At 33.0% G+C, this 27,649-nt stretch overlaps 1 protein-coding gene and 1 long non-coding RNA gene across 2 annotated transcripts in view; both read right to left on the bottom strand.

Annotated features, from left to right (window-relative positions):
* Positions 1 to 27,649, bottom strand: part of LOC133196093 (B-cell receptor CD22-like) — a 613,523-nt gene that overhangs the window by 143,026 nt on the left and 442,848 nt on the right. The window lies entirely within an intron of this gene.
* Positions 13,703 to 15,509, bottom strand: LOC133196187 (uncharacterized). The gene is made up of 3 exons (XR_009722288.1): positions 15,344 to 15,509; positions 14,838 to 14,902; positions 13,703 to 14,234 (listed from the first exon to the last, which is right to left on the bottom strand). It is a non-coding gene; the product is annotated as an uncharacterized LOC133196187 (long non-coding RNA).

Raw genomic sequence — 27,649 nt, 5'->3', positions numbered from 1 at the left:
GTGCCTAGTATGGAAGCTCGGTAGGGGTCGAAATTTAGGACACGAATTATGAGTGAATTTTTGAGACATTTTGTATCATATCTTTTAAAGTATAATTATTTTGTAATAACATATTGAACAATATTTGTGCAGAATGACAAGATCTTTAATATGATATCAAGAAAAAAGGGCTGACCTATGACATTAGGGGCCGAGAGGGGCCAAAAGTATAAAATCAATGACTCTTTAACGATCAATATTTTGGTATACATTACTGAAGCAAAAATGTTTATCTTAACAATTAACAACTATATATTATAATATTTATGTCATATGTTACATAATTAGGGGCCACAAGGGACCAGAATGCTAAATCTTTGGCACTTTATATCTCGAAAGTGAGAAATATTTTGATAAGCAATACTGAACAAAAGATGTTCAGAATAGTGTTTTTTTTACAATACGCAACCTTTCATTTTTTGCTAAACGTCCCTATTAAGGAGTTGAAGGGCTGGCCCCTAAATATATATTTTGCATATATCTCGGAAATGAAAAAGAATTTTTGAATAGTTGTTGAACAAAAAGTGTTCAAAATTATAAGAGCTTTGAGGTGGTATGAAGGAAAAGGGGCTCGACCCTCAAAATAGGGGCCGAGAGGGGCCAAAAGTCTTTAGTCAATAACTCTTTAATGATCAACATTTTGCAATTCATTACTGAAGCAAAAATGTTTATTTCAACAATTTCCAACTATATATTATGATATTTACATCACGTGTTACATAATTAGGGGCCACGAGGGGCCAGAATGCCAAATCTTTGGCACTCTATATCTCGAAAGTGGGAAATGTTTTGATAAGCAATATAGAATAAAGGATGTTCAAAATAATGTTCTAAACAGTAAGTAACTTTTCGATTTTTGCTAAACGTCCCCATTAAGGAGTTGAAGGGCTGGCCCTTAAATATATCTTTTGCATATAACTCGGAAACGAAAAAGAATTTCTGAATAGTTGTTGAACAAAAAGTGTTCAGAATCATAAGAGCTTTAAGGTGGTATGAAGATAAAGGGGCTGGCCCCTCAAAATAGGGGCCGAGAGGGGCCAAAAGTCTTTAATCAATAACTCTTTAATGACCAATTTTTTTTAAATATATTACTGAAGCGAAATAGTTCGTCTTCACACTCTTTAACTATATAACATGGTGTTTATATCATATCTTATGCAATAATGGGTCATTAGGGGTTAGATTGCATAATCTTTGGCGCAATAAATCTTGAAAGGAAGAATATTTTGATAACCAATATTGAACAAAAAGACGTTCAAAATAATATTTTTAATAATATGCAATCTTTCAATTGTTGCTAGACGTCCCCATTTAGGACCTAAAGGACTGGCCCCTAAATATTTCTTTTGCATATATCTCGGAATCAAAAAAGACCTTATAAATAGTTGTTGAACAAAAAGTGTTCAAAATCATGAAAGCTTTCAGATGATATCAAGAAAAAGGGGCTGACCACTCATATAAGAGGCCTAGAAGGGCCGAAAGCTTTTAATCTATAAATTTTTAATGTTCAATATTTTGATACACATTACTGAAGGAAAATTCTTTGTCTTAACAATTTATTTATATCACTATTTTTTAGCGAAAATCTCAGTCAAATTCTTATCTCATCTTATCGAAAATCGGACGGAAGACCCACTCGTTGCTCGCAACGAGATCGCATCTAGTTATTTTTAATTCTTTTTTCTTCTTACAAAATTTGTGCAGACGATTTCTCGGAGATGGCTTGTTCGATTTTATTCAAATTTTCGTGGTAGATGCGTTGATATCTGAAGTTAATTCCGGCAATTCCGTTAAGGGATATTTACTTCCGGTCGGAAGTTATCACCCTTTTATCAAAATTTAGAGGACCTCCTTGTCTGCGATGGAACTCAAAAACGGCTTAAGCTAGAGCGCTGAAATTTTCAGTGATGATAGAGGACATGTTGCCATTTTGCACCTGGGTTTAGATATTTTCCGGAAGTGCATAGTATGGAAGCTCGGTAGGGGTCGAAATTTAGGACACGAATTATGAGTGAATTTTTGAGACATTTTGTATCATATCTTTTAAAGTATAATTATTTTGTAAAAACATACTGAACATAATTGGTGCAGAATGACAAGATCTTTATCATGATATCAAGAAAAAAGGGCTGACTCGTCATAGTAGGGGCCGAGAGGGGCCAAAAGTATTAAATCAATAACTCTTTAACGATCAATATTTTGTGATGCATTACTGAAGCAAAAATGTTTATCTCAACAATTTACAACTATATATTACAATATTCACATCATATGTTACATAATTAGGGGCCATAAGGGGCCAGAATGCTAAATCTTTGATGCTTTATATCTCAAAAGTGGGAAATATTTTGATAAGCAATATTGAACAAAAGATGTTCAAAATTATGTTCTAAACAATATGCAACCTTTCATTTTTTGCTAAACGTCCCCATTAAGGAGTTGAAGGGTCGGCCCTTAAATATTTCTTTTGCAAATATCTCAGAAACGAAATAGAATTTCTGACTAATTGTTGAACAAAAAGTGTTCAAAAAATCATGAGAGCTTTAAAGTGATATGAAGAAAAAGGGACTGGTCCTTCATAAAAGGGGCTGAGAGGGGCCAAAAGTCTTTGAACAATAACTCTTTAACGATCAATATTTTGTAATGCATTACTGAAGCAAAAATGTTTATCTAAACAATTTACAACTATATATTACAATAATCACATCATATGTTACATAATTAGTGGCCATAAGGGGCCAGAATGCTAAATCTTTGATGCTTTATATCTCAAAAGTGGGAAATATTTTGATACGCAATATTGAACAAAAGATGTTCAAAATTATGTTCTAAACAATATGCAACCTTTCATTTTTTGCTAAACGTCCCCATTAAGGAGTTGAAGGGTCGGCCCTTAAATATTTCTTTTGCAAATATCTCAGAAACGAAAAAGAATTTCTGACTAGTTGTTAAACAAAAAGTGTTCAAAATCATGAGAGCTTTAAAGTGATATGAAGAAAAAGGGACTGGCCCTTCATAAAAGGGGCTGAGAGGGGCCAAAAGTCTTTGAACAATAACTCTTTAACGATCAATATTTTGTAATGCATTACTGAAGCAAAAATGTTTATCTCAACAATTTACAACTATATATTACAATATTCACATCATATGTTACATAATTAGGGGCCATAAGGGGCCAGAATGCTAAATCTTTGATGCTTTATATCTCAAAAGTGGGAAATATTTTGATAAGCAATATTGAACAAAAGATGTTCAAAATTATGTTCTAAACAATATGCAACCTTTCATTTTTTGCTAAACGTCCCCATTAAGGAGTTGAAGGACCGGCCCTTAAATATTTCTTTTTGCAAATATCTCAGAAACGAAAAAGAATTTCTGACTAGTTGTTGAACAAAAAGTGTTCAAAATCATGAGAGCTTTGAAGTGATATGAAGAAAAAGGGACTGGCCCTTCATAAAAGGGGCTGAGAGGGGCCAAAAGTCTTTGAACAATAACTCTTTAACGATCAATATTTTGTAATGCATTACTGAAGCAAAAATGTTTATCTCAACAATTTAAATCTATATATTATGATATTCACATCATTTGTTACATAATTAGTGGCCATAAGGGGCCAGAATGCTAAATCTTTGACGTTTGATATCTCAAAAGTGGGAAATATTTTGATAAGCAATATTGAACAAAAGATGTTCAAAATAATGTTCTAAACAATATGCAACCTATTGATTTTTGCTAAAAGACCCCATTATGGAGTTTAAGGGCTGGCCCCTAAATATATCCTTCGCATATATCTCGGAAAGAAAAAGAATTTTTGACTAGTTGTTGAAAAAGTGTTCAAAATCATGAGTGGTTAAAGGCGATACCAAGGAAAAGGGTCTGACCCCTGAAATTAAGGGCCGAGAGGAGCCGAAAGTATACAATCAATAACTCTTTAATGATCAATGTTTTGTAATATATTACTAAAGCGAAATAGTTCATCTTCACACTTTTTGTCTAAATAATATGATATTGATATCATATGCTACGCAATAAGGGGTCTTTAGGGGCCAGATTGCATAATCTTAGGCGCAATATATCTCGAAAAGGAAGAATATTTTGATAAACAGTATTGAGCAAAAGACGTTCAAAATAATATTCTGAACAATATATTCTCTTTCAATTTCTGCTAGACGTCCCCATTTAGGACTTGAAGGACCGGTCCTTAAAATTCCTTTTCAATATATCCCGAAAACAAAAAAGAATTTCTGAATAGTTGTTGAACAAAAAGTGTTCAAAATCACGAGACCTTTAAGATGATATAAAAAAAGGGGCTTACCTCTCACATTAGGGGCCAAGAGGGGCCGAAAATCTTTAATTTATAACCCTTTAATGATCTATATTTTGTTAAACATTACTAAAGCAGAATTGTTCGTCTTGACAATTTATTTTTATTATTCTTTTTTCTTCTTACAAAATTTGTGCAGACGATTTCTCGGAGATGGCTTGTTCGATTTTATTCAAATTTTCATGGAAGATTCGTTGATATCTGAAGTTAATTCCGGCAATTCCGTTAAGGGATATTTACTTCCGGTCGGAAGTTATCGCCCTTTTATCAAAAATTAGAGGACCTCCTTGTCTGCGATGGAACTCAAAAACGGCTTAAGCTAGAGCGCTGAAATTTTCAGTGATGATAGAGGACATGTTGCCATTTTGCACCTGGGTTTAGATATTTTCTGAAAGTGCCTATTATGGAAGCTCGGTAGGGGTCGAAATTTAGGACACGAATTATGAGTGAATTTTTGAGACATTTTGTATCGTATCTTTTAAAGTATAATTATTTTGCTAAAACATACTGAACAATATTTGTGCAGAATGACAAGATCTTTAATATGATATCAAGAAGAAAGGGCTGACTCATCATATCAGGGGCCGAGAGGGGCCAAAAGTATTAAATCAATAACTCTTTAACGATCAATATTTTGGTATACATTACTGAAGCAAAAATGTTTATCTTAACAATTTACAACTATATATTATAATACTTATGTCATATGTTACATAATTAGGGGCCATAAGGGGCCAGAATGCCAAATCTTTGGCACTTTATATCTCGAAAGTAGGGAAATATTTTGATAAGCAATATTGAATAAAAGATGTTCAAAACAATGTTCGGAAGAATATGTAACCTTTCGATTTTTGCTAAACGTCCCTATTAAGGAGTTGAAGGGCTGGCCTCTAAATATATCTTTTGCAAATATCTCGGAAACGATAAAGAATTTCTAAATACTTGTTCAACAAAAAATGTTTAAAATCAAGAGAGCTTTAAAATGGTATAAAGAAAAAGGGACTGGCCCCTCAAAATAGGGGCCGAGAGGGGCGAAAAATGTTTAATCAATAACTGTTTAATGATCAATATTTTGTAATTCATTACTGAAACAAAAATGATTATCTCAACAATTTTCAACTATATATTATGATATTTACATCATATGTTGCATAATTAGGGGCCAAAGGGGCCAGAATGCCAAATCTTTGGCACTCTATATCTCAAAAGTAGGAAATGTTTTGATAAGCAATATTGAATAAAAGATGTCCAAAATAATGTTCTGAACAATATGTAACCTTTTAATTTTTGCTAAAAGTCCCCATTAAGGAGTTGAAGGGCCAGCCCCTAAATATATCTTTTCGCATATATCTCGGAAACGAAAGAATTTCTGAATAGTTGTTGAACAAAAAGTGTTTAGAATCATAAGAGCTTTAAAGTGGTATGAAGAAAAAGGGACTGGCCCCTCAAAATAGGGGCCGAGAGAGGCCAAAAGTATTAAATCAATAACTCTTTCACAATCAATACTTTGGTATACAATACTGAAGCAAAAATGTTTATCTTAACAATCTTCAAATATATATAATAATATTTATGTCATATGTTACATAATTAGGGGCCAAAAGGGGCCAGAATGCCAAATATTTTGATAAGCAATATTGAATAAAAGATGTTCAAAATAATGTTCTGAACAATATGTAACCTTTCAATTTTTGCTAAACGTCCCCATTAGGGAGTTGAAGGGCAAGTTTTAAGATTGTATCAAGAAAAGGGGCTGACCACTCTTATAAGGGGCCAAGATGGGCCGAAAGTCTTTACTAATCTATTTCTTTTTAATGATCAATATTTTGTTACACATTACTGAAGCAAAAGTGTTCGTCTTAACAATTTACTGATATCAATATTTCTAAACGACAATCTCAGTCAAATTCTTATCTCATCTTATCGAAAAACCGGATGGAAGACCCACTCGTTGCTCGCAACGAGATCGCATCTAGTTATTATTATTATTAGGGTCTTCCGTCTTCAGCGGAAGACCCTTCTATTATTCTTAGGTTTCTTTTTTACCTTTATTATTATTATGGTCTTCCGTCTTCAGCGGAAGACCCTTCTATTATTCTTAGGTTTCTTTTTTAACCTTTATTATTATTATTATTAAGGTCTTCCAACTTCAGCGGAAGACCTTACTGTTATTCTTAGGTTTCTTTTCCACTATTTTTATTATTGTTTTTTTTTCCTACCGATTTTGTGCACGCGAGTTCTCGGAAACGGCTCGCCCGATTTTCATGAAACTTTCAGGTCTGATAGAGAAATAAAAAATCTAGATATATATTTTTTTATTTTGATGACGTCACTTCCGGTCCGGAGATTTTCGAGATTTGGTTATTTTCGAGGGTTAGTTTGTCCGGGCATTTTCAAGAAAAGCACTCAACACAGGAACGTGAGATTTTCAGTGATGATAGAGCAACATATATAGATTTGTACTTGGATGTTCATTTTTACCTGCAATACCAAACATCAACGTCCGCTACAGTCCAAATTTTTATCTTCTTTTTCTTACTTGTTATCTTTGATGCCTCATATCTTGCTTATTTCTCAACGGATTTTGATCAAAATTTTAGAGTTTATAGACGTTACATAACTCTATCAGAATAATATAACATTTTTCCAAAATCCACTTCCGCTTTCGAGTTATTTCCCTTTAAGTGAAAATTTAGGGTTTTTAATTTCCAGACAAATATTCCGAGACTACAAAAGTTGGAACATAAATACTACTGAATATAAGAAACAGAAGCAATGAAGTTGTGAACATTGGTTTTTGTTTTTTGATTTCTGCGTTCAAACTGCCGCTAGATAGGGGTCAAAAATTAGGACGCATGAAAGAGCAAAAATTGACACATGTTTTCCTTTGTATCTTTTAAATAAGAAATATTTTATTAAGACATGTAGAATAAAAGTTGTGTACAATTTCATTACCTTTTATTTGACACCACTAAAAAGGAGCTGGCCCCTTAAATTAGGGATCTAGGGCCCTTGAAAGTTTTTGCTTTATAACTCAAAAACGAGAAAATATTTCGAAATGGCTGTCGATAAAAAGTTGTTCCTTTATACCTTCTTTGTCTCATGAAAATATTATTTTGTTCGAGTCTTGTGTATGGTAGGGAAAAAAAAGCTAGATCCGTAAACAAGGACTCGTTTTCATTTGGCTAGTGAAGAAAAACTCTTTATGCGTATAACTGAAATAAACTTGCCATAAATAATACATCTTTCAACGCTGTATCTTAATTTTTTAAATTAGGTTTTAAACGTGCTCTTTGGTTCCTATTCAGATTATTCGGTGACAACTTTCTTTTTTTATTGTGTTTTAAAATAAAGAACCTTCCAAGAGAGATAGAGAGAGGAACTGTACAAAAAAGAACAAGTATCTTTCCTTTGTTTAAATATGAAAGCAAACAATGTAAACGCGAAAAAACTTCTAATAGTCAAATAATTCACAATCATTAACTACGTGATTCTTACATTCACCTGAACCCCAGATTCTATTCTGTTTACCGTTACGTAACCTTTACCGTTACGTAACCCATCCCTCGATTACGTGCGGCCGAGAAGATCTAAAGTGATCCACCGCGTGTGAACCATTGACCTACAGTCGTAAACAAAATAAAAATCGGCGTATTAAGTCTATTTTGTAAACACGACAATTAATGGACAATTCTTAATATTGAATATTTGAGATTATGTTGGTTTATCTTTGTTTTAAATTTGATCATGATACATGTAGCCTTAATCCAAATCGTCTAGCCAGGTTTTGTGTTTGTTTACAATTACGCAACCATTAACCATTCCTTCGATCGCTTGTGGTCAAAGCAGTCCATCGTGTGCATGTAAACCAGTGCGCAGTGATCAAACATTGTTGTTCTAAATCTAATTTACAAACACAACGACTTATTATTTTCTTTAAGTAAATCGCATCTTTCAAATAAATTATCTTAATGTCTTAGATTTGATTTAGGTACAAAACGCTAAGCATTTAATCAGTCTTAAATTTTAAATGTTCGTTATCTCCATATTTCAATTGTTTTAACGTTACCAACAATTCATTTCCCAGCCGTGTGTAATTTTACTTTTAATTTGGTGATTCATTGCGTATGGACTACTTTAATTTAACCATTAAACGCACAAGCTTTGCGCTTTCTCTACATTTTGAAACAGTAAATTAATCCGTTTTCAATACAAATATTTCCAGTCATATTTTTTTCATCACAGGTTTTTATAATGATTATACCAACTTACGAACCATAAGGGTGACCAGTCTTACTTCAAAAATGATTCGTTATTTTATTGAAAAGTAAACAATGAAATGGATTAAACATTGATAGGTAACTCGGTCACGTGGCCAAGGTCTGAACTTCATAAGCGACTTCTGTGTTGCACTATGCCTATTTATATTACAGGGTTGATAGTAAAGTTTTAATAAAATACCTCAGGATTTTAAAGCAATGAATTTTGTTTTTATAATTAACTCAAAACCCGTAAATGATATCTTTTAAGTATAGTATGCTAACATCATAATTTTGTTGTGGGATTAAATATCGGTAGCGGGTTATACAAGTAGATAACAATAAACCTATGTCGTATGTCCAGAACTGTAAATTTCAGAATGCATATAACATTTTTTTTAAAATATCAATTGGAACGGAAAAGGTACACACTGGGAAAATTTTAGAATCACTTGAATATCTAACTGCAGAACTGTACATGTGTTACATTAAAAGTTTAAATCTAAAATTTAAACTTATCTATAACTATCTAAAAACAATTTATTGACGTACCGGCGTCTCTGGTCATCCATCCCATTTTTTTTTCAGACCAGTGAACTTCAGTGCAGCTACTGAATATCACAAATTTATCATTCTTAATTAATACACTTTGACAACTTTATTAAAATCATAATCGACAGCCTTTGTATCATAAACTATTAAGGCCAAAGTTTTTATTTATTTATTTTTTTTTTTTTTGGTTTACGATTTTCTGTCTCAAAAGAATGCATTGGGTGGTCGAAAAATAAAAATAACTAGAGCAAAGCTCGTTGCAAAGCAACGAGTAGGTCTTCCGTCCAAGTTTCAGAAGCACTGCTTGTAAGATGGATAAATGGAAGTAAAGTATACTTAAAAAGAAGGCTTCCAGACCAAAAATGATGTTTTCTGTATTTGGTTTTTTATGCTGATTTTCGTTAAATAAAGCAAATCAAGACTACTTCCGTTTGACCGGAAGTGACTCCCAATCGACAAAAAATTGGGTCAAAAGTCTTGGTTGAATTCAATCATTTAATTTTTGTTGATATCTGCAGAAATACGTCATTTATAGTCACTTCCGGTTTAACCGGAAGTGACAAAAGAGACGATACTCGACAGGAAATACAGTCAGACGTCCTCTGTGACATGCATAATTCAATTCAATACAGTGCTCTATTCTATAAGTTGACAATCCTATCCTAGCTATCCTATCGTGAATCCTGCATCCACAATCCTATCCTGTCATTTCAGTCTAATCCTATCCTATCCTACATTGTATCCTGCTGCTCTCAGTTTTTTATAATATTTAGGAGTTAATTTGACAAAACGAAAAAAAAATTATAAAATGACCATCAAATAAAAATCAGTTATAGTTATGTAATTAATTTAGATATCATAAATTTTAATGGAGAAAAAAATAATCGAGATCGACTTCCATTAATTTCCGAAACCCCACATGAATTAATTTGCGAGTAAACAGTTAAAATGTAAACAAAAGAATTGTAATAAAATGTAGGCAAGTATTGATCTAGCGAACATGTGAAGAAATTGGAACTTCGGAAGAATTGAAGAAAAAAATATAGTAAAATTTTATTTGTGTTTAATTTTACATACTAACAATGATCGTCGCTTGCGTGGCGCAGTGGTTAGAGCATCTGCTCGAGAGTCGCGAAGTAAGGAGTTGATCCTTACGTCGCAGGTTCAAATCCCACTGTGGGACGTGGAGACCGGTCCTTCGGATGAGATCGTATAAACCGAGGTCCCGTGTCGCAGTAGGTGCTGGCACGAAAAAGATCCCTCACTGCTCAATGGCCGTAAGTGCCGAGTATAGGACAAAATTTGCAAATCTCCACCGGCAAGTGATGGCGTCTCCATATGAGTGAAAAAATCTCGAGAGGGACGTTAAACAACATACAAACAAACAAACAAAACTAACAATGATCGGGAGACGTCAAGGTATTTGTGATTTCTTTCGAATTTGTTCTCTACGAAAAATAAATGGAGTTAAAATTAGAGAGAGAAAAATGGGGAAACAATAAAGATTGCAGATACTTTTCTAATGTTATGATAAAGTAGACAAAAGGAACAAAATTTTTAAACTCTTTATATGAATCAGACCACGAATACCAAATCCTTAATGCAGGATAGGTACACTGAATTATAACCGTACTCATTGAAGAAACAATTTCTCTATCATGTCTACACATACTAAATAATGACAAAAATAGGATATGTTTGATGTTTTAACAAGTGTATGTTTCATCTGTTCATGTAAAATTTATGCAAAACTTTGTTTTCCCCATAACTAGGCATCACGAAAATAACATATAGATCTAACTGCACCTATATCAGCTGTATATTAGATAGTGTTGTACCGATAATCAGAAAACATCGATTGTCGACGAAATAATGTTACCGATTCCGATGATCGATGATAATTTTTCATAATCGATCATCGGAAACATACTTCTAATACAATACATTCCGGAATTCTCCATTCCTGGTTTAAAATTTATTTCTCCTTAATGAAAGAAAATGACGTCTGCATCTGATACTAGCCAACTAGCACGAAGCAGAGGTGATTAAGAACCAAATGGTGCATATATAGGGTCTAAAAAAATTATGTTTGTTTACTGTAACCCGACCGACCCATTCAGTTTACTCCCAGGTGGATTTTTTTTTTCTGCCAAATCTGTATTTGCTCTTTGGTTTGATCAATCAGCTGAATCTTTTCATTCAAAAAATATTAATTGTATCTTTTATTTGATATATAAATTATGCAACTTAGTCAACATTTACCTTCGATATAAAGAGTAATCGATTCCCCCCACAACTTTTTGAAGTTCCTTTTCTGCCGCTAGGCAGCCATGGTGATTGTCCATTGTAAATATAACACCTGGATAATTCAGTCCCGGTGTCATATAATATATTGAACCCCACGATATTTAGAACCCAGGTTCAAAATATCGCTGCGAAATATTGAACCCCCCTATAAAATATTGATCCCGGGGTTCAAAATATTATGGCCATAATATTTTGAACCCAGGGTTCAATATATTATAGTTTTATGGCCATAATATTTTGAACCCGGGGTTCAATATATTATAGCCTTAGGGCCATAATATTTTGAACCCTGGGTTCAATATATTATAGCCTTGTGGCCATAATATTTTGAACCCCATTACAGACATTCTCTGTTTAAAGCATAGAGGTTCATAAGATTATGGCCTTGAAATGTTGTACTTCCTAATTTAATTTTTTTTTTTGGTAGAGTGGGGTGGAGGTTTAAGATAGGATTTATGGCTGTAAAATGTTGTACCCCCTACTAGACATATATGTGTTTAGGATGTTGTTTAAAAATTGACCTAAAAATAATTTTTGAATGGTAAGAGGGGGTTCAAGATATGACAGTGAAATGTTCAACCCCACAACATTTTATAAAGGATAGAAAATATTTGGCTGAGAAGTATTGAACCTCCATTTAAAGACTACTTTGGAAAGTGAAAGTATCTAACACCCATCTCACACACACTAACTTTGATTTAATTGTTAGATCTCAAGGGTTGGGTATCTTTATATTAAAATTGTATTTTTTTTTAAATCTGTGCAATACCTAAAGAAATGAGAGTAAAATAATGTAATCAAAATTTTGAAGTCTGAAATTGCCATCAATATTTTATGGTCATAATATCTTGATCCCCCTCCCTCTTAGATTAAAAGTGTAGGGGGACTCAATATTTTATGGTCATAATATCTTGAACACCCTCCCTCTTAGATTAAAAGGATAGGGGGACTCAATATTTTATGGTCATAATATCTTGAACCCCCTCCCTCTTAGATTAAAAGGATAGGGGGACTCAATATTTTATGGTCATAATATCTTGAACCCCATCCCTCTTAAATTTAAGGGTACGGGGACTCAATATTTTTTGGTCATAATACCTTGAACCCCTCCCTCTTAAATTTAAGGGAAAGGGAACTCAATATTTTATGAACATAATATCTTGAACCCCCTCCCTCTTAAATTAAAAGAGTAGGGGACTCAATATATTATAACCATAATATGCTGAACCCACCGGGTTCAATATTTTATAAGGGGGTTCGTTATATCGCAGCAAAAAATGAACCCGGGTTCAAAATATTATGCGATATATTGAACCCGGGTTTATTATATCATGGCATCAAAATATTATGCTACACCGGGATGTTTGACTCCATTATTCATAAGCAAAAAAAAAAAAAAAAAAAAAAAAAAAAAATTCCCGACCTACCGACCCTTGATTTTTTGGGAATGTTACAGGAAACAATCAAACATAAATTTTTTGTATACAAAACTATGAAATTCGATTATAATCATTAAAATCGCATCAGAAGCAGTAACCGATTCCAACCGATGATCGATTATGAAAATTAACCAATGTCCCATCACTAATATTAGATTTTACTTTTGGCGTAAATCTAAATAAGAACTTCAAGATATGACAAGACCATAAACCGAGAACAGACAAGTTAAAATTTAGATCTAGAATATGTTGACTTTCATTCATCAAATAAGTTAAAATTGTCTTATTATATTCAATTTTAAATGTATGATAAAAATTTGTTTTATATTTATTATTAAAGTTATTCCTGCTTCAAATGTTCAGTTCATCATTTGTTTGTATGTGAATATTTTACAAACGTGCAACATTTTCATCATGTTTGCTAAATAAAAATCAAGATATTCAAAATGTTAAAATTTCTTATTTTGCTTCAGTGTTCTCAATTTATGGTCAGTTCAGTGCCGTACAAGTGTATCTTAATTAAAAAAAATATTTGTGTGAGAATTTAATCAATTAATGTTTACAGAAAACATTTTCCTAAATCTTCATAGTCAGACAGGTTGACAGCAATAATTATTGTAGTCAGCTCACACATATTCCTTAGATCTTATAAAACATGCATAAGAATCCACAGTTGTTACAGTATTTTTAACCCAAATTTAAGTAAATCTTGTATTTTATCTTGACATTTGATCTTGAATGTTATTCAGTGTCTAAATGAGGAATAAAAATAATTGACCAAGTTCACAATATTTATTCAGGGTAATTCCTTTTTTCAGTGAATATAAATATAATTATATATATTGGACCAAATGCATATTATCTACAATTTATATCTACAATGTATAACAATTGAATGTTCCATTATCATGAGACAAATTCATTAAAAGTGTCCATGTAAAGTATACATGTATTTCAATGCCAAGCTCAAAGATACATGTACATGTAGTTTGTTTAAATTGAAGTTTATCAATGTCTTATTACAATTGTATGTTTTACATGCATATTATTTGGCCTGCTTGTCCGTCGCTCAAATTGAATTTTAAATGTCAAAGTAGTTGTCAGAGAGATGGTCATAAAGTAACCGAACAGTTTCACAAATGTCATCAATGCACAGAAAACAAATACATCACACACTGATCTCCTTAATAAAGAACACCATCATTCCAGACTCTAGGAGGCTCTTGGACACTGGTTTGAAAATCTTTCATTATTTATTCCAGCAGCAGATGAGATGAAGTGCAATTTGTACAGTTGCAAATTTGCAGGATTGTCCTGAAGCAAAAAACACACACCATTATGTGCATGTAGATTGTAAATTTTGTCTTATACATTATGCATTAAAACTGTATTTGATTGTGATTATCTTTCTCATTTCATGTACAATTGTCTGAATTTCACCTTTTTCTCTCCCAGAGTAATGCATTAATTTTAAAGAAATCAAGCAAAATCAAATCTTATATTGCAACTTCATAGTCATAACTCATATCTTAATTAAACAATCATAATTTACATAATTTACTTGTAGATTATAATTCATTTCATCTCGTCGTCTTGCTAACTAGTATGATTATATGTTTGGATGTTTTTTTCTCTCTCTATTTTCTGCTTGTATTAATCTATTTAATATCTTGTTAATTAATTTCTTTTCATTTTTGCTTGAAATTTGAATATTAAAAAAAATGAAAATACATATAACATGACCATGATGACCAGAACAATTATACATTAATATCAGTTTTACTCTCAACATTTTAAAAAGAAGAAAATCACTTATTCATAAAATCTGCAGACACTTCATCCCAACTTAGATAATGATTTTGATGTATTTTAATGAAACATGCATAAACACAAAATAAATAATCTAATCATACGTACTTCTAAATGTAAAATCTTTTATATTGTGATGACTAATGAGGGCAGGCAAAATTGGGTACCATTCTCTGAAATGAAGAAGATAATAAATGATTAATTTATGTTACACATTTTATGTTTAACTCACAATAGGTCATACATACAATGTGCATGCAAGTGCTGAGTGGGCTTATTATACAAAGTAGCATAAGAAATGATCATGATGATTCTGCATTTAATTATTTTAAATTGCAATCAGATAAGAAAAAATATTTTTTAACCACAGTAGGGAAATGAGTATATAGCAATAACAAACTGAAAAAGGTATAATACATCTGATCATGTGACAAAGTATTTGTAAATATTTAACCCCCTACCCCTCCCCTTTCTACACAACCTCTTTTTTCCACATCCGATTTCTGTGTATATTACAATAGAGTAAATTTTTAATAGTTCAAGTCATTAAAACATTGCTTAAAGGGAGAGATATGTATAAACATGCACACATTTACAGTGTTTAGTATACTTACATGGTCTTGCACCAAACAACTGCGATTATGATCTGTTATAGTCCACCGCTGACGGTTCAAGTGGAATTATCCAGACAAACAGAGCACATTTAACAGAGAAACATGTTATTGAACTGTAACACAAGTAGGAATTGAGTTAATCATCCAAACATGCTGAAGAAATACGATCTTTTGATGTCCGATCTCTTCTTTGTTTATATGCGAAACTTCTTCCGGTGATCGTTCACGGTTAGATCGTACGCCATATTACTCGAAGGTAATAGAATAAATGTGTGTTAAGAAAAAAACGTCTACTTTCTTTTGTGATTTTATAAATAATTCTTTTGTAAACGTTCTATATCCTTTTGCGTTTCTGTAATTTATTCTGACATATGAATTAACCTTTACTCGAATCTGATTGGCTGTAGGATACAGGATAGGATAGGATAGGATTGGATTAACTACTATATGTTTCTATCGTGAATCCTCAATCCTGAATCATATCCAATCCCATCCCATGTCAACTTGTGGGATAGCAGCACTGTACCAATATCTGTGAAAATAAGCAATTTTCTACTACTTCCTGTTTGGCCGGAAGTGACGTCATTCGACGCATTTTGATGATCTCGCAAGCTGCTACTTGTCATGTTGAACAACTTTGCTTTTTGAAGTATTACAAATTCTCAATACTTTTTGAGATATCAGGAAAAATATTTTGGCCCCTTTAGATTCTTTATTTTAGGGGCCAGCCCTTTTTTCGAGATATCATTTAAAAGATCTTGTAATTCTGCACAAATTTTGTTATATACGTTTTAACAAAATATTTCCAAGTAAAAGGATATCGTACAGAAAGTGTTCGAAAATTTGAAACTCTCGATATGACTTTTTTCAGGCCATAGCGAGCGTCGACGTGTGGCACTTCCGGTGAAAGTTAACTACGTATTACAGATCTACATATGTTGCTCTGTCTTCGCTAAAAGTTTCACGTTCCTGTGATGAGTGCTTTCTCAGAAAACCTGCGGACAAACTGACCCTCCAAAAATCACTAAATCGCAAAAATCTTCGGACCGGAAGTGATGTCATCAAAATAAAAAAAATATGTATCAAGATTTTTTAATGTTCTATCAGACCTGAAAGTTTCATGAAAATCGAACGAACCGTTTTCGAGAAATCGCTTGCACAAAATCGGTAAGAAAAAAAATAATAAGAAAAACAGTGGAAAAGAAACCGAAGAATAACAAGAAGGTCTTCCGCTGAAGACGGAAGACCTTAAAAATAATTTAGGATTCAACAATTTCATTTTAAAATACCAGCAATGTTTATTTTAATAAAAATAATACACATCAATAGTACTTTTAGGTTTTATTATCTAGATCACATAACTCTTTTTATTTGATTTTAATTAATTTCTAACTTTAGACTGAATGTCGTTTTCACTTACATATAGTTCTGATTTTTGTTTGTCAATCAGTGCTTGGTTCATGATGTTCAACTTCCTTTTGTGCTCTTCAGTGATATGTGATGTGTTATATATAAACCTCGGTATCCCCACAAACTAAAAATAAGGATCCAAATTTAAGTTAAATTTAGATTGAAGAAAAATACAATTTAATTGTTTAACAATATTAAAAGTAATTGACGTTGAAATAAAGGTTTTAATAATTTGATCATGCATGGATTTATCATCCTATTTTGGGAAACACCATTTTTGGGGAATGGGTAAAAAAATTATTGGCTATTTGATGAAATTGGAAAAAAAAAATTAAAATGTTGCTTAAATCATGTATTCAGGGGTAATTCATTTAATATTTCAGCATGAACTCTAATTTGGGCAACCAAACAACAATTAAATATGATCCATCTTCATCATACAAGATCAATTATGAATAATAGACTAATAAAAGTAAAATGGACTTCAATGAGTATAAAGTATTTATACAACTTAGGGTAGTACATGTACATGTGTGTATGAGATTTCAATTTAGGTCATTATAGTATATCTGTTTCTGGAGATTATAAACCTCCTGCAAAAAATTATACTAAGTACACATTTTCTTAAAGTCCTCTTTTAATATGTACTAGACTTTGACCCGTGCGTGCACGGGTTGACATTGTTATGAATGCATCCATGTGCATATCGGACATTTACAAAATAGATACATCGACACATTCATATTGTAAGGTATTTTTTAAATAAACGATGAATGTGAATATAATTCTGTTTTTTTTTTTTTGGTGTTTGTTTTGTTTTGTTTTTGTTTTTTTTTTTTAAATTGTTGCGTAACGGCGTAGCGCAGAATGGGTTTGACCACCAGTTAGCTATAAATCAAGTCTTGAGTTCGAATCACGCCGGAGCTTACATAAATTTCACCCTCCCAAACAAATTTAATAAAAGAAATTATGGATGTTCATTGAAAATATGACAACAGCAAAGTTTAGCACACTGCTGATACATATCAAGCAAAGTAATGAAAATGAAGAAATGTGCTAAGCTGGTATTTTTACACAATCAGTTATTAAAGTAAAGGTGTAAATTTTTGTAACAATTTTGACACTGCAGGTCTCAACTTGTTCAAAATATGACCTCAACAATAAAAGAGTTAAGCACGGCTAATACATATACATGTACTTTATATATACACAGGTAATAGACAGGTATAAAATCTGTAAAAGACTGTCTGTTTTGATAAAAATTAATGTAATATCCTTGAATTAGTACATAGAAAAGTAATAAAAGAGAAGCTAAATTGAGAAAAAATAAAAACAAATTTGTAATCTTCAAGTACCAATGATGTTTAAAATATATAAAACAAAAGACAGTATTCTTCCGATTTATCGGTATTAAAGGCCAAAAATTCGAGTCTATAATTTTTATATAGTAGTTATTATTGTAATTTTTGGCGGAAAAAGAATGCCTACTTCACTAAGATGTGATTCTAACTGGAGTTGTAACACCCCCCCCCCTTTCAGTTCCCCTCAAAAAAGCATAAAAGAGGAGGGATAAAATCAATCGGGTAGTTACATTAATGTTGCTCCTACGATCATGAGCTTTTTGCCTCCGTTGAGATGGCCAGAGATATAAATAACATATAATAAATGTGTCTCCGAGATGGCGAATGATTACCCCCACGTGGCCACAATATCACATTTGTATGGATATAAACTCAGAAACGATTACGATCATAATACAAACATAGGCGTCAGAAGCAAATTGAAAGTGAGGTGGCTATTTGAAAGTTGGGGGGGGGGGGGGGCTAAACCAACGAAAAAAGGAAAGTCCCAATTTTCAATGCCTATATTATGAAAAGGGGGGCTAAGCCCCCCCTAGCCCCCCCCCCCCGCTTCCGACCCCTATGACAAATACGTGTAAATTTTCATTGGAAATTTGCTATATATTCTGTTCATATTTTATTACTGATTTCTTATTAGAGAAATTATACAATAACAAATATCTACTTAATATTTACTTTTGTCTTCTCTGATTTGAACACACTCTCGACTAACAGCTCATACATTCGTGTATGAGAGAGAAACGAACGACAACTCTGCAAGGGAGATTGATTTGAACACCGTGATTTAGCGTGAATGTAATGCGCACGCGCAAGATTGTAAAATCCAAAAAATCCAGATGATTTCCGGAATTTTTTGAGGAATTTTTGTTGATTATTAATTAGCGAAGTTTAATTGAGAAAAAATAAAAACAAATTGGTAATCTTCAAGTACCAGTGATGTTTGAAATATATCAAACAAAAGACAGTACTCTTCCGATTTATCGGTATTAAAGGCCAAAAATTCGAGTCTATTATTTTAATATAGTAGTATAGATTAATGCATTGAAAATATATTTTTCTATCTGAAATAATGCCTAAAGTCCTTACCATTCACTGTAGATCAATTGAGTAGGTGGAAATAACTTAATAAATCTATATGATTGCACAATATCATCATTTTAAGAAAAACGGAGGAAATTCGGATTAAAAGTTGGCGATGTTTTTACAGTGTTTTTAAACATGTGTTATGATTGTAGCTTTGCTAAATGAGTTAATTAGATGAAAATTACAGACAATCTGACAATTATACTTTGTGTTTTTCCAAGATAATTAAAAATAAAAGCATTGTTCACCAATTGGGAAAAATACTGCCAAATTGGGAAAAACTGAACTCATTTTCAATTGGGAATGGGGCCGAATTTCGGCCCCTGAGAAGGCACTGATAAATCCCTGTTATCTAAAGGTGCATGTCTGCTAGGTCGATCAGGGTTGGGCATACACTCTTCAATATTTAGCTAATTGAGACATTGCAATTGAAGAAAGGGATCATGCATCCAAGATTTTATTCACTTTTCCATGCAGAAAAAGTTTTTTAAGTGTGTGTCATTGCTTTGAGTGAGGAATTACCTTGTAACATGACAGAACCGCCATTTTTGGTTTGCACATGTGTTTATTTACGGTCACCTAAATGTTTATAAAGGTCTATATAATTTATAAACGCTTATTTGACTAAGATGCATTCTAAAATTTAAAACCCACCAGCTCAGCTGAGAAAAATCTAGAAAAATAGGTCGGAAGAAGACATTATTTTTATTTTCATGATTGGTGAAAATTAGGGTCGGCGGGATCGTAAACCAAAAGGAAAAAAAACTTTGGCCTAAACTATTTGTATCGTTTACCGTATAGAATTGAGTATTTTCTTTCAAATAATTGACTTGTAACTTACATGTACGTACATTACTTTTCTGGGTTAGTTTTAAAAAATACGATCCAGAGAGAGAGAGAGAGAAAGAGAGAGATTTGCTCATGTACATATATACCAGGTAGTTCCTGTATCAAATATTGTTCAATTTTCTTAATTTTGTTTACAATATCAATCATAATCTCTCTATTCTGTAAATCTATTTGTTGATTATTTTCAACTTCAATCACAATATGTAGTACTAAAATGAAGTCCATGCACGGGTGCTTTTGTACACCTGGAAATATTTTTTATTTAATCCTTCTTCCATGTTTACCTACTTCACGGAAAAAAAGATTAATTAATAAATTAACCGAACGAGGTTGAAAAAATGCCAGACTATTTTTTTTCTCAAATTAACTGGATTGAATATACTTTTTTCATTTCACTGTAAACGTGTCCTGAATAAAACTGCTTGGTTTGGGTTTGTCAAAGTGTTTTTAGACCAAGATAAGTCAGTCGGAACTTCTCGGGCCTTTCCAACTAACGGAAAAAAACTTCGAATGTATTACGTAGACCCCCCCCCCCCCCTTTCCCAAACTTTGAAATAAATGACTATTGAGTTTAACTTTATTGAATGTAAAGATATTACCTAAAATATACTAATTAGCTAGAAGGGACTTTCAACTCCATCTATCCTTTATAAATAGGAAGCGACTCCATCTTGTATAAAATTTCAACATCTGGTAATGTTAAAACATTCGGAGTTGTTTTTCCGACCTCTGACTGAAACGCCCGAGATGATGCGATTGCGGAATCAGGATTTTTAAACATCATTGGCCAGTTTCGCTTATTTTGCACTCCGGGGTTTTTGAAAAAAATGTGTTGATCGACATCCGAATAAAATGGTAATTAAATAGAGTGCCAAATATATCATGAGCGAAAATTTGTATTATAAAAAGTGGTTCTTACAAATAGATCTATACATGTAGATAACCCTAAATAGCTAAAAATTTATTTGTTTTGTCTATAACAGATGTTAATTTAGTTCTTAGCTGACATTAACTTACGTGTATAAAAGCCATGTAATTGTAACCAAATGTTCCGAAGCAATCATTAATATTTATAGGACTGATAGTTGATTAAATTTCCTCTCATCAGTATACATGTACTAATCCCCCCCCCCCCCCCGAAATAGATAATATGCTTCCCTTCAGAGGAAAAGTTTTCAGTTTTTTTTTTTTTTTTGGGGGGGGGGGCGTCAAAACGTCGTAAAAAAAATATTGAATATATAAAAATAATTTCAATTTTTAATCAGTACCCCATCTCTCATGCCAAAGGGCTAAGTAAGATTTTCTGCTCATAATTTTTTTGTTCTCCGACTTCGATGTTGGCTTTCTCGGTGTAAGCATAATCGACGTTGTGGCTGTAAAACTGGTACTTGTATTTTTTTTTTCTCATTCTTATCTTTTCAAGAATGACTGGGTCAATACCAACCAAACGTTGTTGATCAAATGAATGACCACATTCTCTTCCAACATAAGATAATTAAGAAATACAAGTAGTAAAAATTGGAAAGGGTCATTTAAAAAAATTATTCTCTAGAAACCTGTGGGCCGGAATGAGAAAACATACTTATAATATCTCCCTGAAATAGTAAAGTTTATTTTTTTTTTCAAATCAGAATGGGTGTTCAAAATTTAACATAGGAATTTATATCCCCCGCAAACGAAGTGTCCGGGCTGGGGGGAGGGGGGATTAGGAATCATATTGTCCGTCTGTCTATCCGTTTGTCTAGGTGTCCTGTCCCTCCAAGTTTGCCCAGGCTATGAGTTTTTGGATTAACTGGAAGCTCATACTTGGTACAAAGATTGCCAGTGATCCTAGGGTGTGTCGTGGTCTTGATCCAAGGTCATTCTGGCAAATTCAAAGTCACTGGAGAAAGAATAAATGTTTTGTCCGAGCCATTTATTTGTAATTGAGAATCACTGGAAGCTCATTCTTGATACAGAGATTGCTGGTGACAAAAAGGTTTGCCTCGACTTTGACAAGGAAAATTGTATGATTACGATCTAGGCTGTAATTTTTTAAGTTCGTACTTGGTACAAAGATTGCTTATGGTCTGCTGGCTTTAGATGACTTAAAATAAGGTTATTTCAGCAAATTCAGGGTCACTGGCAGAAAAAGTTGTAAAATGCCTGTCTGGGATATGAATTTCTAAGGGGGAATCACTAGAACCTCTTTCTTAAAACAGAGATTGTTTGAGATTGATTGTTTGTATTGACACCGATCCAAGGTTATTCCGTCAAGTTCAAGGATACTGACAGAAAAAAAAATTAATTTCTATTTCATGCTATGATTTAATAATAGAAAAAAATCACTGGAAGCTCTCACTTGAAACAGAGATTGCTTATGAACGGATGCTGTGTCATGACCTTGATCAAAGGTCTTTCTGGCAAGTTCAAGGTTACTTGCAGAGAAATAAAAAAAAACATGTCCAGGCATAATTTTATTATTGTTTTTTCCTACCGATTTTGTGCACGCGAGTTCTCGGAAACGGGTTGTTTGATTTCCAGGAAACTTTCAGATCTGGTAGAAAATAAAAAAAATCTAGATATAGATGTTTTTATTTTGATGACTTCACTTCCGGTCCGGAGATTTCTGCGATTAAGTGATTTTTAGAGGGTCACTTTGTCCACTCTAAAAAAGCACTTAAAATAGGAACTTGAAATTTTCAGCAATGATAGAGCAATGTTCATCAATATGTAATAGGTAGTTCAATTTTTCCAGAAGTACCGCACTTTGACGCTCGGTATGCTCCAAAAATATTCTTATTAAGAATATTAAAATTTTTAGCATTTTTTCAAGAATATCTCTTTGCTTGTAAATATTTTGTTAAAACATATAGAACAAAAGTTGCGCAGAATGGCACGCTCTTTCATTTGATATCAACAATTAGGGGCTGACCCCTAAAATAGGGGATCTACAGGGGCTGAAAGTGTTTTCTCAAAATCTCAAAAACTATTGAGAATTTGTGATACATCAAAGAAGCAAATTTGTTCAAAATGACAAGTAGAAGTGAATAAGATTGTCGAAAGTCGTCAAATGATGTCACTTCCGGCCAAAACAGAAGTAGTCAGAAAATGCATATTTTTGCCGTTTCGACATGTTATTGGTTAATTTATGTAACCAAAAGCGTCCAACCAAATTTATCTTCCCTCAACATCACCTCCGGTCAAACCGGAAGTAGCCAGAAATAGCTTATTTTGCAGGTTTTGATACAAACTTGTAATTCTAAAGTAACTGGAGAAGTCGAAACTCATTTCTTTCTCTTGTTGACGTCACTTCCGGTCAAAACAGGACGAAGACCTACTCGTTGCTACTCGTTGCTTTGCAACGAGCTTTGCTCTAGTTATTATTATTATTCTTTTTTCTCCTTACAAAATATGTGCAGAAGATTTCTCGGAGATGGCTCGTTCGATTTAATTCAAATTTTCATGGTAGATGCGTTGACATCTGAATTCCGGCAAGTCCGTTAAGGGATATTTACTTCCGGTCGAGAGTTATCGCCCTTTTATTAAAATTCAGAGGACCTCCTTGTCTGCGATGGAACTCAAAAACGGCTTAAGCTAGAGTGCTGAAATTTTCAGTGATGATAGAGGACACGTTGCCATTTTGCACCTGGGTTTAGATATTTTCCGGAAGTGCCTAGTATGGAAGCTCGGTAGGGGTCGAAATTTAGGACACGAATCATGAGTGAATTTTTGAGACTTTTTGTATCATATCTTTTAAAGTATAATTATTTTGTTAAAAGATATTGAACAATATTTTTGCAGAATGACAAGATCTTTGACATGATATCAAGAAAAAAGGGCTGACTCATCATATGAGGGGCCGATAGGGGCCAAAAGTCTGAAATCGATAACTCTTAAACAAGCAATATTTTGGTATACATTATTGAAGCAAAAATATTTATCTTAACAATTTACAACTATATATTATGATTTTTACGTCGTATGCCACATAATTAGGGGCCACAAGGGGCCAGAATGCTAAATCTTTGACGCTTTATATCTCAAAAAGGGGAAACATTTTGAAAAGCAATATTGAACAAAAGTTGTTTAGAATGATGTTCTCAACAATGTGCATCCTTTGAATTTTTCCTTAACAGCCCCTACAAGGACTTAAAGGGACGGCCCCTAAATATTTCAAGTCTACATATCTCGAAAACGAAACGAAACTTCTGAATAGTTGTTGAACAAAAAGTCTTCAGAATTACAAGACCTTACAGCCCCTATAAGGACTTAAAGGGACGGCCCCTAAATATTTCAAGTCTACATATCTCGAAAACGAAACGAAACTTCTGAATAGTTGTTGAACAAAAAGTCTTCAGAATTACAAGACCTTTCATGTGATACCAAGAAAAAGAGGCTGACCCCTCAAATTAGGCGCTCAGAGGGACCAAAAGTCTTTCATTTGTAATTCTTTAACAGTAATGTTCATCATCAATTCACGATCTGCTAATATATATATATATATATATATATATATATATATATATATTAAAATCTTCATCAAATATCACGTTTTTAGGAGCCATAAGAGGGGCCAAAAACCTTTGTTTTATAATTCTTTAATGATCAAAATTTTTGTTTTGACTATCTATATATTTATGAACGAAAATCTCAGTCAAATTCATATCTCATCTTATCAAAAATTGGACGGAACACCCACTCGTTGCTCGCAACGAGATCGCATCTAGTTATTATTAGGGTCTTCCGTCTTCAGCGGAAGACCCTTCTATTATTCTTCGGTTTCTTTTTTACCTTTATTAGGGTCTTCCGTCTTCAGCGGAAGACCCTTCTATTATTCTTCGGTTTCTTTTTTACCTTTATTATTAGGGTCTTCCGTCTTCAGCGGAAGACCCTTCTATTATTCTTAGGTTTCTTTTTTACCTTTATTATTATTATTAGGGTCTTCCGTCTTCAGCGGAAGACCCTTCTATTATTCTTATGTTTCTTTTTCAATTTTCTTATTATTATTCTTTTTTTCTGCACAAATTTTGTGCAGACGATTTCTCAGAGATGGATTGATGGATTTGCCTCAGATTTTCAGGGTTGGTGCTAGGTTATTTGAAGTTAATTCCGGTTGAATAAGTTTTTGAAAATCACTTCCGGTCCGGAGTTATCGCCCTTTTATCAAAATTTAGAGGACCTCCTTGTCTGCGATGGAACTCAAAAACGGCTTAAGCTAGAGCGCTGAAATTTTCACTGATGATAGAGGACATGTTGCCATTTTGCACCTGGGTTTAGATATTTTCCGGAAGTGCCTAGTATGGAAGCTCGGTAGGGGTCGAAATTTCGGACACGAATCATGAGTGAATTTTTGAGACATTTTGTGTCATATCTTTTAAAGTATAATTATTTTGTTAAAACATACTGAACAATATTTGTGCAGAATGACAAGATCTTTTATATGATATCAAGAATAAAGGGCTGACTGGTCATATTAGGGGCCGAGAGGGGCCAAAAGTATTAAATCAATAACTCTTTAACGATCAATATTTTGGTATACATTACTGAAGCAAAAATGTTTATCTTAACAATTTACAACCATATATTATGATATATACATCATATGTTACATAATTAGGGGCCATAAAGGGCCAGAAGGCCAAATCTTTGGCACCCTCCATTTCGAAAGTTTGAAATATTTTGATAAGCAATATTGAATAAAAGATGTTCAAAATAATGTTCTAAACAATATTTAACCTTTCAGTTTTTGCTAAACTTCCCCATTAAGGAGTTGAAGGGCTGGCCCCTAAATATGTTCAACTCAACAAATAACAACTATATATTATGATATTCACATCATATGTTACATAATTAGGGGCCATAAGGGGCCAGAATGCTAAATCTTTGACGCTTTATATCTCAAAAAGTGGGAAATATTTTGATAAGCAATATTGAACAAAAGATGTTCAAAATAATGTTCTAAACAATATGCAACCTTTCATATTCTGCTAAACGTCCCCATTAAGGAGTTGAAGTGCCGGCCCCTAAATACTTCCTTTGCAAATATCTCAGAAACGAAGAAAAATTTCTGAGTAGTTGTTGAACAAAAAGTGTTCAAAATCATGAGAGCTTTAAAGTGATATGAAGAAAAAGGGGCTGGCCCCTCAAAAAAGGGGCTGAGAGGGGCCGAAAGTCTTTGAACAATAACTCTTTAACGATCAATATTTTGTAATGCATTACTGAAGCAAAAATGTTCAACTGAACAAATTACAACTATATATTATGATATTTACATCATATGTTACATCATTAGGGGCCATAAGGGGCCAGAATGCTAAATCTTTGATGCTTTATATCTCAAAAGTGGGAAATATTTTGATAAGCAATATTGAACAAAAGATGTTCAAAATAATGTTCTAAACAATATGCAACCTTTCATATTCTGCTAAACGTCCCCATTAAGGAGTTGAAGGGCCGGCCCCTAAATATATCCTTCGGATATATCCCGGAAACGAAAAAGAATTTTTGAATAATTCTTGAACAAAAAGTGTTCAAAATCATGAGAGCTTTAAGGTGATATCAAGGAAAAGGGTCTGACCCATTAAATAAGGGGCTGAGAGGGGCCGAAAGTATACAATCAATAACTCTTTAATGATCAATATTTTGTAATATATTACTAAAGCGAAATAGTACATCTTCACACACTTTATCTAAATAACATGATGTTGATATCATATATTACGCAGTAAGGGGTCCTTAGGGGGCCAGATTGCATAATCTATGGCGCAATATATCTCGAAAAGGAAGAATATTTTTACAAACAGTATTGAACAGAAGACGATCAAAATAATATTCTGAACAATATGCACTCTTTCAATTTTTGCTAGTTTTTATTCTTTTTTCTTCTTACAAAATTTGTGCAGACGATTTCTCGGAGATGGCTCGTTTGATTTTATTCAAATTTTCCTGAAAGATGCATTGATATCTGAAGTTAATTCCGGCAATTCCGTTTAGGGATATTTACTTCCGGTTGGAAGTTATCGCCCTTTTATTAAAATTCAGAGGACCTCCTTGTCTGTGATGGAACTCAAAAACGGCTTAAGCTAGAGCGCTGAAATTTTTAGTGATGATAGAGGACATGTTGCCATTATGCACCTGGGTTTAGATATTTTCCGGAAGTGCCTAGTATGGAAGCTCAGTAGGGGTCGAAATTTAGGACACGAATCATGAGTGAATTTTTGAGACATTTTGTATCATATCTTCCAAAGTATAATTATTTTGCTAAAACATACTGAACAATATTTGTGCAGAATGACAAGATCTTTAATACGATATCAAGAGAAAAGGGCTGTCTTATCACATTAAGGGCCGAGAGGGGCCGAAAGTATTAAATCAATAACTCTTTAACGATCAATATTTTGGTATACATTACTGAAGCAAAAATGTTTATCTTAACAATTTACAACTATATATTATAATATTTATGTCATATGTTACATAATTAGGGGCCATAAGGGGCCAGAATGCTTAATTTTTGACGATTTATATCTCGAAAAGGGGAAACATTTTGAAAAGCAATATTGAACAAAAGTTGTTTAGAATGAAGTTCTCAACAATGTGCATCCTTTGAATTTTTCCTAAA

The sequence above is a fragment of the Saccostrea echinata genome, unplaced genomic scaffold (assembly GCF_033153115.1).
Source record: "Saccostrea echinata isolate AGI-Se365-2 ecotype Australia unplaced genomic scaffold, CSIRO_AGI_Sech_v1 ptg000030l, whole genome shotgun sequence".
Lineage (NCBI taxonomy): Eukaryota > Metazoa > Mollusca > Bivalvia > Ostreida > Ostreidae > Saccostrea > Saccostrea echinata.
Note: the sequence above shows the minus strand (reverse complement) of the source record. Positions and strands in the feature narration are given on the sequence as shown.